This window comes from Gasterosteus aculeatus, chromosome 1 (assembly GCF_964276395.1).
Source record: "Gasterosteus aculeatus chromosome 1, fGasAcu3.hap1.1, whole genome shotgun sequence".
NCBI classification, from domain to species: Eukaryota; Metazoa; Chordata; class Actinopteri; order Perciformes; family Gasterosteidae; genus Gasterosteus; species Gasterosteus aculeatus.
The window spans coordinates 22,556,448-22,566,615 of NC_135688.1; the positions used below are offsets into that span (position 1 = coordinate 22,556,448).

Below are 10,168 nucleotides of genomic sequence, written 5' to 3' on the forward strand. Positions count from 1 at the left end.
GAACTATGACGTGGGCAACCGTGAACTGTTGGCAGTCAAGTTGGCCTTGGAGGAGTGGAGGCACTGGTTGGAGGGAGCGATGGCCCCTTTTGTAGTATGGACCGACCACCGGAATTTGGAATATATCCATACGGCCCGACGTCTCAACTCACGCCAGGCCCGCTGGGCTTTGTTTTTTGCCCGTTTTAATTTCACACTCACCTATCGACCTGGACACAAGAACACCAAGCCGGACGCCCTCTCCCGTCAGTTTGCCCCTGAGGGCGACTCAAGTCCTGACACCATCCTTCCCGCCTCGTGCATTCTCGGAGCTGTTACCTGGGAAATAGAGAGAGTGGTACACGAAGCCCAGAACGCCCAACCTGACCCAGGAGGGGGTCCACCGAATTGCCTGTTTGTTCCTGCGCCCGTCCGTTCCCAGGTCCTGAGGTGGGCCCATGAGTCCCGCCTCTCTGGTCATCCCGGCATCCGTCGGACTATACATTGGCTTCGCCGCAAGTTTTGGTGGCCATCCCTTGAGGAGGACGCCCGTGCTTATGTGCTGGCCTGCACTACCTGTGCCCGCAACAAGGCATCACACCGACCCCCGATGGGATTGCTGCGACCACTCCCTGTGCCCCAACGTCCGTGGTCACACGTTGCATTGGACTTTGTGACCGGTTTCCCTCCATCAGACGGCAACACAGTCATTCTGACAGTGGTGGACCGTTTTTCGAAGGCGGCTCACTTCCTACCCCTGCCCAAGCTTCCATCAGCCCGTGAGACCGCCGATTTACTGGTTCAGCATGTCGTTCGGCTCCATGGCATCCCTGCGGACATAGTGTCTGACCGTGGCCCGCAGTTCTCGTCCCAGCTTTGGAAGGCATTCTGTCACACCCTCGGTGCCACGGCCAGCCTATCCTCGGGATTCCACCCCCAAACTAATGGCCAGACCGAAAGGCTGAATCAGGAGCTCGAGGCCGTCCTCAGGTGTGTGATCTCTAACAATCCCTCATCGTGGAGCCGTCACCTCCCATGGGTCGAGTACGCCCACAATTCCCATACGTCAACCGCCACTGGGCTGTCCCCATTTGAGGCCTCCTTGGGTTATCAGCCTCCCCTGTTCCCCAGCCAGGAAGTTGAGGTTGCTGTGCCATCGGTCCTGAGCAATGCCCGTCGTTGTAGGCGGATCTGGAAAGCTACTCGGACCGCTTTGCTTCGCACGGTGGAGCAGAACAGGAGGGTGGCAAACAGACGACGCGCCCCCGCCCCTGCCTACCGCATCGGCCAGTCTGTTTGGCTTTCGTCCAGGGACATCCCCCTACGCACAGAGTCTAGGAAGCTCTCTCCGAGATATATCGGCCCCTTCCCGATCATCTCCATCATCAACCCAGTCTCTGTGAAATTGCAATTGCCGCGATCCTTGAGGATTCACCCAGTATTCCATGTCTCCCTCCTTAAACCAGTTGTCTCTAGCCCCCTCAACCCTCCTCCGGAACCCCCTCCACCCGCCCGTCTCGTCGAGGGGGGGCCCGTCTACACAGTCAATCGCCTCCTGGATGTGCGGCGCCGAGGCAGAGGGCATCAGTACCTGGTAGACTGGCAGGGTTATGGACCAGAGGAGCGTTGCTGGGTGCCCCGTTCCCGGATCTTGGATCCGGGGCTCATTAGGGATTACCGCCGTCGGAACCCTGACTGTCTAAACGGTTCGCCGAGAGGCTCCCGTTGAGGGGGCAGTACTGTTAGGGACCCGGTTTTATTAACAGTTTTTCCCCCCAGTCTGCTTTTGTTTTGCTTGTATTTGTTTTCTTCCACCTATAGTTTCCACCTGTGTTCCGCCTCCGGCCCCACCCCTCTCCCACGTGCCCAGCTGTGGCTCATTCCGGGGATCACTGGTGACGAGTATAAAGGCCCCTGCTTTCAGAGGCTCGTCGTCAGTCCGTCCCAGTACCCAGGCTGGTCTCAGGTGCCGTAGAAACTAAGATTCAGCAGCTAGACCAGTTATCTATGTTTTTGGTTTGTTTTGATGTCAGATCCACGGAGTACCTCGGAGTGCACGTAACCTGCCTTTTTTCAAGTTGGACTGTGAGTATGGTGTCGGGCCTCTGGTTTCCACACCAGACCCTGCTTGAGCCCCCCCCAGACCGCCAGACGTCGGTGGAGTTTCCCTCCCGACTCCAGTTGAGTCAGAGGAGCGCTTTCAGTTTCTCGTATTCCCCTTGTTTGTTTTTTGTGAGAAAATAAAACTAATTTTGGCTGAAAATCCAAGACTGCCGTGCGTGTGCTTTTGGGCCCACCAAATTCACCTCACCCCTTACCCTAACAGTGTCAAACTTTTTGGTTTAGGGGACCATACTGTCCACAGGCCGGACCGACAGTGGGGGGGGTGCTCGTGGACGCGGATGGTAGGGTTGACAGGGGGGCTGTCTGACTCATGCGCTCACTCACAGAGTGCAAACCTGAGTGGACTTTTTAGGAATAGCAGCTACTCTTTTACACTTAGCTAAGTCATCCGGCGGGCCGCACTGCCCCCCCGGTGCAGCACTTATCTTATATTTTGGTTCTTCTATATCTATAGAACCAATCACCACTTTTACGTCACACTTTATTTATTGCTGTCATTTTGTTGCAATATGTTAAATCTATTTTTTAAAAGGAGACTCCCCCTGCACAGAGCAGTGGGCGGAGCTTCACTTCCCTGCAGACATCATTCAGAGGTGGACCTTTACATCTGCCACTGTTCCTCAGACTGAGGGTGATTACCATTCCAATCACCTGCTGGTGGTTTTTTATGGTTTCTACTTTGATCATTTCCTCTTTTATGTAGTTATTCTCAAATATGTCAATTGTTTCAGTTACTGTACTTCCCTTCCTGCTCGGGATTGTGTGGTTCTCTGTTTGCATCTGTCCCTACTCATCCGTGTGTTCCCTTCTTTGTACCACTAAGTCTTGGCTGACTACGGTCAGCGTTCCAGCATTCTAGTTTCACAGCTTCGGTCTCCTTAGACCGTATCTACGCCCCTCTACTTGTAAGTGTCCTGTCTCAGCTGGGTTCTACGTCTGTTGACTCCGGTATGACTCGTGCTATGCTGATAAAAATGTGCTTCAGGCCTTATCTTCATGGCTAAAAAGAGCTTCATTATTAAGGCCCTGGTGCTGCTTAGAAAACAAGTTCATTTTGATCCTGGAACAGCCGGAGGAGGATTTGAAATGTTCCTTTATTGGAAATGACATCACAGCACATCACAAACGGTAAGGTCCCGCGGCACTGTGCGTGTTGGCGAGAGCCTCGCCCCCAGTAACAACGATATCCTGTCAGCCTGCAGCATCACAACAGGATGAATCCTTGTTACTGACGGCGCCCGCCTCTGTCCTCCACTTCCCCCGTCTGTCCATCTTCTGTCTGTCTTCAGGCTGACTGCCGAGCGAAAGCAGCTCCAGCCAGCTTCACAGCCAGAGATATCCCCGATGTGTACACACACACGCAAAGGGACATGAGGAGGACCCTACCGGTTACACTGAAATAGAGAAAAGGGAAATGAAAAAGAGAAAAAGAGTACTGAATGTAACATATTTATATATGTACACATTATCACACTAGTTTCTCATGTTGCTGATAGAGACTCTGTCCTGGCCCTAGGTTGAAGGTCAGGTCCAAAGGTTTCTCCAGATAAATAGGGTACAGCACAAAGATCAAAAGAACAAATGTGTTGACCGTGTAGAAATAAATCACAGACTTTTATTAGCGCCAAAAATGGGCTGTACATAAATCTGCTGGATGGTCATTCAGGAACATTTAGGTATTTTCATGCATTAAAATAGTGATATTAGAAAAAGAACATTAATGAGGAAACCGTGAACAACATGATCCTTAACCAGTCGTTTACACAATAAAAGAACACGTGGTTGTTGGCAGCGTTGTTATATCGATCAGATTAGAGTGATGTCCATCTGTTCAGCTCACTTTTGGAAAGAAAACGTATGCATGCTGTTTTAATGAGCCCAAAGTCTCTTTCTCTTAGTATGTAAAAATAACATACATATGTGGAAATGTCTTTCCCTTATCCACATGAGAGCTCTAAAGCCACTTTCAGTTTACAGCATTTGAGTTTATTGATCTGATTTGTTGTCAGTGAAGCTGCGATGAAGCCACAGTAGGAGGTGAAGAAGGTGGAGGAGACCAAAACAGCACTCTAAGGGGACTTTTCAATTTTTTCATTGGCCCAAAAGCCCTGCGTGTTTGCTCCGTTTAACTACAGATGTATTATTTGTATTTGATAACAGTTTCCTTGATCAGTGATCAATAAATTAGATAATCCAAAGACAAACATTAGTATTCCCTGTTCACTGGGCCTCATTAACACAGTGACACAGTTTTAGTAGCTGCTGCACTCTTTTCATTTACACTCAATCAACTGTATTGATCTGAAGACACACACACACACACACACACACACACAGGGATAGAAATAAAGGAAAGGAGCCGAAAGAGAGCCACAGAAACTCAATCCATCCGTCACCTTTGAGAGCTAGTGACCAGTGTGTGTGTGTGTGTGTCAACGGAAGAGAAACTTATATCAGCAATTAAGGTAAATAATTAACGAGCTTAACAATGTATTATTAATGAGAATGACGGACTAATTGCCCTCCGCTTAAAGCCGTCAGACAACACCTGAAGATGGAGAGATAGAGAGATAGAGAGGGAGCAAGGACAGAGGTAAAGACAGGAGAGGGAATAAGAGATAACGAGAGATAAAAGTGGGATTATAGAACATTTTAAGACCAGTGGATGACGGATGGAAAAAGGAGGGATAAATATGTGAAGAGAAGATAGGAAGGAAGATGGGAAGTGAGGGACAGACAAAGTCTTCTACAAATGAGAGTGAGGCGAGTTGAAGTTAGGGAAAAGACAATGAATAAAACAGCAGATAAGTAGAGGAGTAGAGGAAAAAGAAACTCCTCCTAAAACCACATATCTGTCTGTACCTGCTTCACAAACACTCTCCCCTGCCCCCAGTCTCTACGCGCAGCTTTAACCAGAGCTTTTTTCCAGGTCAGTATGTAAGACAGCAGCTTGTATTGAATCATTCTCAAATGTTCCATCAATGACTTTTGTATTACAGGATGTAATCCCTTCTCTATTTTACAATGAAATAGTCCAAACTCTGGGTATTTCTTTAAAAAACTCTGAAATCTAAAGAATTCATATAAAGCCAAAGGTCTTCCCTCCCGTTCTCAATTGACCATCTATCAAGCGTCTCAGACGGAGGCCTCTTCATCACAGAGAGCTTACAAGGCGTGTGTGCAGGAGCTACTAAGCATCAGCACCTCACTATCGGATCGAGATCGGATGGACTCCGCTACCACCCGATAACAACACAGTTTGTGTCAGTGTGAGCCACTCACTGGTCACTGGTGCCAGAGAGGACGCTTCTGCCTGATCTCCTTCCACCTCCGTGGAGTCTCTACTTCACTCTTGTTTCTCACAACAATTAGCTTTCTACTTGGTTCATCACTCTACTTCATTTTTTTATTTTTAAGGCAGACATTCTAATTATGATTCCATTACACAATTACTTCATAATGTGTTACGCAGTAGACGTACAGTGTATTCACAGTCCATCCTTACATACATACATCTACACTAACTAGTATTCACTGGACTCAAAATAATCAAAAATCAAATGAATTTTGTGAAGTCAGAAGCATAATATTCGTATGTAAAGTCATATGAAATATGAATGCTACAGTAATGTAGGCCACAAGTACTTCAAAATAGTACAAACAAGTAAATGTATTTGGGTTCATTCCACCATGGAGTGGATTAACTTTTCCATGTACAGGGTCTCTATAAACGAAGAATAATATCAAGAATTTGAGGAGCAAATCAGAGTTCCACTATTGAGAATTCGATTTTTATAAAATACATTTATATCGAACTTCTGCTAACATAAGATATTTGGAAAGGGTGAACATTTTACTGAGAGGTAATTTGTAATAATTCAACCTGACTTAGTTTGTGGAAAAATGCTTTTTTTTGTTTAGTTATCCGTTTATTAATCTCAGGGCAAGTATTGATCCACTGTGAAATCGCAAGCATGTGTAATAGTAATTGAAAATTACATGAATTTAGAGTGTGATCTTTTTTCTTTATATCTTTGGACGTTAAACTGTGAAGCCAAGCACAGAAACTCAGAGCTTAAAAGGACAGAGATGTCTCAATTGAAGCCAATTGAATATTTTGTTTATCTAATAGCAATTTATAATATTTCTAAACCATTATTTTTACTGATGGGATATTGGGAATTAATATTAATGCATTGTTTGATGGCACTCTGTCACACAGACATTTTTGGTCCTCTCAAGTAATCTAAAGGAATGCACAGGAGTTAAATAAAGCACAGCAACGGACAGTAACGTTTCATCTAAATTATTTTGATGAGTAAGAAGTTATGTGAAATGTGTGTCCCAAAAATGTAGTTAAATGCATGTTATTGCCTGCCTTGCTTTTGTTTAATAAAAACTATTTATGTGATTCATTATTTTACTTGAAATGTCTTGAAAATCTATCAAAAGATTTAGACATTTGTTAAATCGCATTTCATGCTTTCTCCGTACAAACTCACACATTAAAACATGTACCTACTTTGAGTGTATTTTGTCATGAAACTAAAGAAATACTTAAAGTCAATATATTAATAATAACGACTCGCTCACCTGCGCGTGTTGGTCTGCTGAGGTTGTGAGATGTTGGAGAGGAATGAGTGTCGGGTGTCTCGGTCTTGTAAATCAAGTAGTGGCAACCTCTGGACTTTAGGAGTTTAATCTTTATGGCCGGGGCCCGAGTGGAGACAGGAACAAAGATAGACGGAGATATGAGGAGGTGTTGTAAGAGCTAGAGATATCCAACAGCTTATCCTCACTGAACTCTTCTAACACGCGTCCATACCCTACTGCAGGTGTGGCCCTCAACACTTTTTTTGGTGTATGGAAGCTCTTTTCCACATGCTGGCTGTAGTGCTGCTGGATAAATCCATGTAAATCATTTTGAGTCAAAGCCAAAGATCTCTGACCAACGTTAGACTTTATATAACATAACATAACAAATAACAATAAAATAGTTGTTATGCGGTTCAAGCCAGTGTTCATTTTTGGTCTTCCTGTTTTTGTTATTGCCAGGCCTTTTTCTTTCTTCCTCTCTAGCGTGTTAAGTCCGCTTGTGCCTGTGCTACCTTTTGGTTTGTTTTGTAAAGTTGACTTTTGCCAGTAAAGATCCCGAACCTGGAAAGAAGTATTTTGTTTTATTACTCTGCTCCTGAGTCTCAGTCCCGATCCCTTACAATGCGACAGAAAGAAATGGGTTTACTGTAGTTTTACAGTATACCAGAACGTTACTGTATAATTACAAAGGGTAACCACATCTGCTGCTTTTAAATTGTATTTATAAAGCACAACAATTCACATCCAATACAACATTGCTGTGGTGTATTACCAGTATCAATCATTTATTCAGCTGACTGACAGATCACGTGAACATTTGTATTAAAAAAAATTGAGGTTTTGCATGCTTAAGAGAAGATTAAATTACTCCACACACCTTTTAATAATTTAATAATAACACATTTTAATTGAATTATAATTGAATAATGAACTGCATGAACTCCATGACAGTGTTATGGAGAAAAAGAGAGCTAACAGTGAGAGAGGAATTTATTTATTCTTAGAGACTTCATCATACTCCATTTTTTTCTTAGTCACAACCTGATTGTGAGTCACTGAACATAGTGAAACATATTTGAACCATTTCACAAAAATACTGCATTAGGCTATTAGATTTTGGTTATTTGCCACTGTGTTTATTTAAATAAACTTTTAATTAATAATAAAATATAATATATATATATAATAATTAATAAATGCGCAGGATGACTATTTAACTGTATGTTGTTATTTTGAAAGACTGTAAGAAACTCAACAGCAATTCACTACTGTGTAGCTTGTACAGCTGCGTAGAGATCCCGAAAAATACATTTGATATATTCCAAATACTTTCCATCCGACTCCATTTCAGGGAGGATGGTCACAGACTTTCACTCGGGGACTGCGGTTTGTTTACTGCATTAACCAAAGAAAACAGGAAATTGTTTCACCCCTGCTACCAAAGTCTAAACTGGTAATTCTATTGTTTTTCACATTGTCCCTTCTGTCCTTTGGAAAATTGCATATTACTCAATATGGTTCTGAAAAACAAGCAAAAGACACAACGTCAAAAGGAGCCTCTCTCTCTCTCTCTCTCTCTCTGCAGTGGCCATATAACTGATGCCACAACCATTATGCGGTCTGTGGGTTGCACACTCACCCATTTTTTTTCAGCTCCTCTGTGTCTGTTTCTCTCTTGGTTTGTCAGGACACTGGGAGTTGTGGTCAGAGGGAGTTGTTGGAGGAAGAGGCAGAGCAACAAACACCACATCCAGATGAGGGTGATGTCAAATATGCCTCATTATCAACATAAACCCTCCTTCGTGTTAGTGTGTGTGTGGTTTTTGTCTTGTCGTACACACACGCTATTTACCACATAGTCACATCATGTCTGACAATTGATCTCATGATCTGATTTAAAGTTAATAGCTGGTGAAATTATTTTATGTTTTCTCCATGACAAAAATAAATAAATAAAATGAGGGGCTGTTTTGGTACAAAATGACACATATCTAAACTGCATTCTCAATCACGTATCAAAAGAGTATGAAACATCAAGCAGTATTTGATTCCTCTCGCCAACAGTTATAAACAAGTCTGGATACCGCCTATGGGTTGGCTTTTATGTTCTACAACTGTAGCACGATGGAATTAGTCTTCTAGTTCTAGTTCTAGTTTTCTGGATGTTGTAAAGTGTCTTAATATAAATTCTAAAGAAAATGGAGCAAAGGCTGAATGTGAAACATTCTCCGCCAGCTGTTTTGTTATTACTATCAATGTTGTCTAATATGACCTGTTAAGATGACATTTTCCCCATGCACGACCAAAGATGTAGGTAGCTCTTGCATTGTGTGCAGAACAACACATTTTCATTGAAGGAAGGGTGCAGCCTCCTGGATCAAGACACACTTCCTCTTCGATTTATCTATAAACAGCATAGCAATAATCTATTAGATTATTGTGACCCGAGATCAATGCAATAAATAGTTTAACTAAGTTAATGCATCTTTGTTTAGTTCTGGTGTGCATTGACACCTGATTCACAATCGCTGCGTGCTGCAGTCAGTTAGATCACGGAGATCGAGACGGTTGTTGAAGATGGAGAGAGCTTTTTGCACAAGTAAAACAAACTGAGAACTTGAGGAATTCCTCAACGTATCAAACAAAAGGGGGATGAGAAGCAAACCACTTTAGGCACTTATAGTGCATTTCAAAATGTGAGATTTTTAAAAATTCATCAACTGCCCTAATATCAAAACTATTATGTTAATTATGGTGATTGGTGGTACATTTGACAGGACTTTGGAAACCTAGCATTGCCAGTTAAAAAACATGGGAAAACTATGATATCTTGTTACTGTGGGATACGGGCGAGCTTCCAATGCTCAGTCAAACAGTAAGGAATTGGAAAAACATATGAACAGAGACCTGGGGGTGTCATTTATTACTCCTGTGTCCACAAAACCAGGACTGAAAGGTTGACGGTACCTCCCATTCAAAGACGTCATCTACAAAAAAAGTACAGACAGAGCTTTGTGGTGCTGCTACAGCGACATAATGAAGGAAATGGGTCGAGGCGAGAATGAACTTGAAAGTTGCACAGGCAGCAGAAGGAACGACAATTGTAAAGGAAAAACTGATGGGGAACCCGATCAATCATCTGGGATACATTGCCAGAATGAACTGTATCAGAGGGCCAAAAGAAATCCAGATGAAAAATGCAGAGGCTGAGAGGTTGGTAACAAGAGGAAAATAAATTTAAGGTTACATAGGCAATATATATATATATATATATATATATATATATATATATATATATATATATATATATATATATATATATATATATGGGGAGAGGATGGCGAGGAGACGCGTTAGCCATTAGCGTTGTCTTTTTCGCTTTCTAAGTATGTATGTGCAAGATTACAGGTTTGGGTCATTAAAATAAAAAATGTAAAGGTTTCAGTGAACCATTGTGACTGACTCAATC

At 43.1% G+C, this 10,168-nt stretch overlaps 1 long non-coding RNA gene across 1 annotated transcript; it reads right to left on the minus strand.

Moving 5' to 3' along the window:
- Positions 1 to 3,175: 3,175 nt before the first annotated feature.
- Positions 3,176 to 6,780, minus strand: LOC120835284 (uncharacterized). The gene is made up of 2 exons (XR_005714560.2): positions 6,697 to 6,780; positions 3,176 to 3,497 (listed from the first exon to the last, which is right to left on the minus strand). It is a non-coding gene; the product is annotated as an uncharacterized LOC120835284 (long non-coding RNA).
- Between the last annotated feature and the right edge of the window lie 3,388 nt (positions 6,781 to 10,168).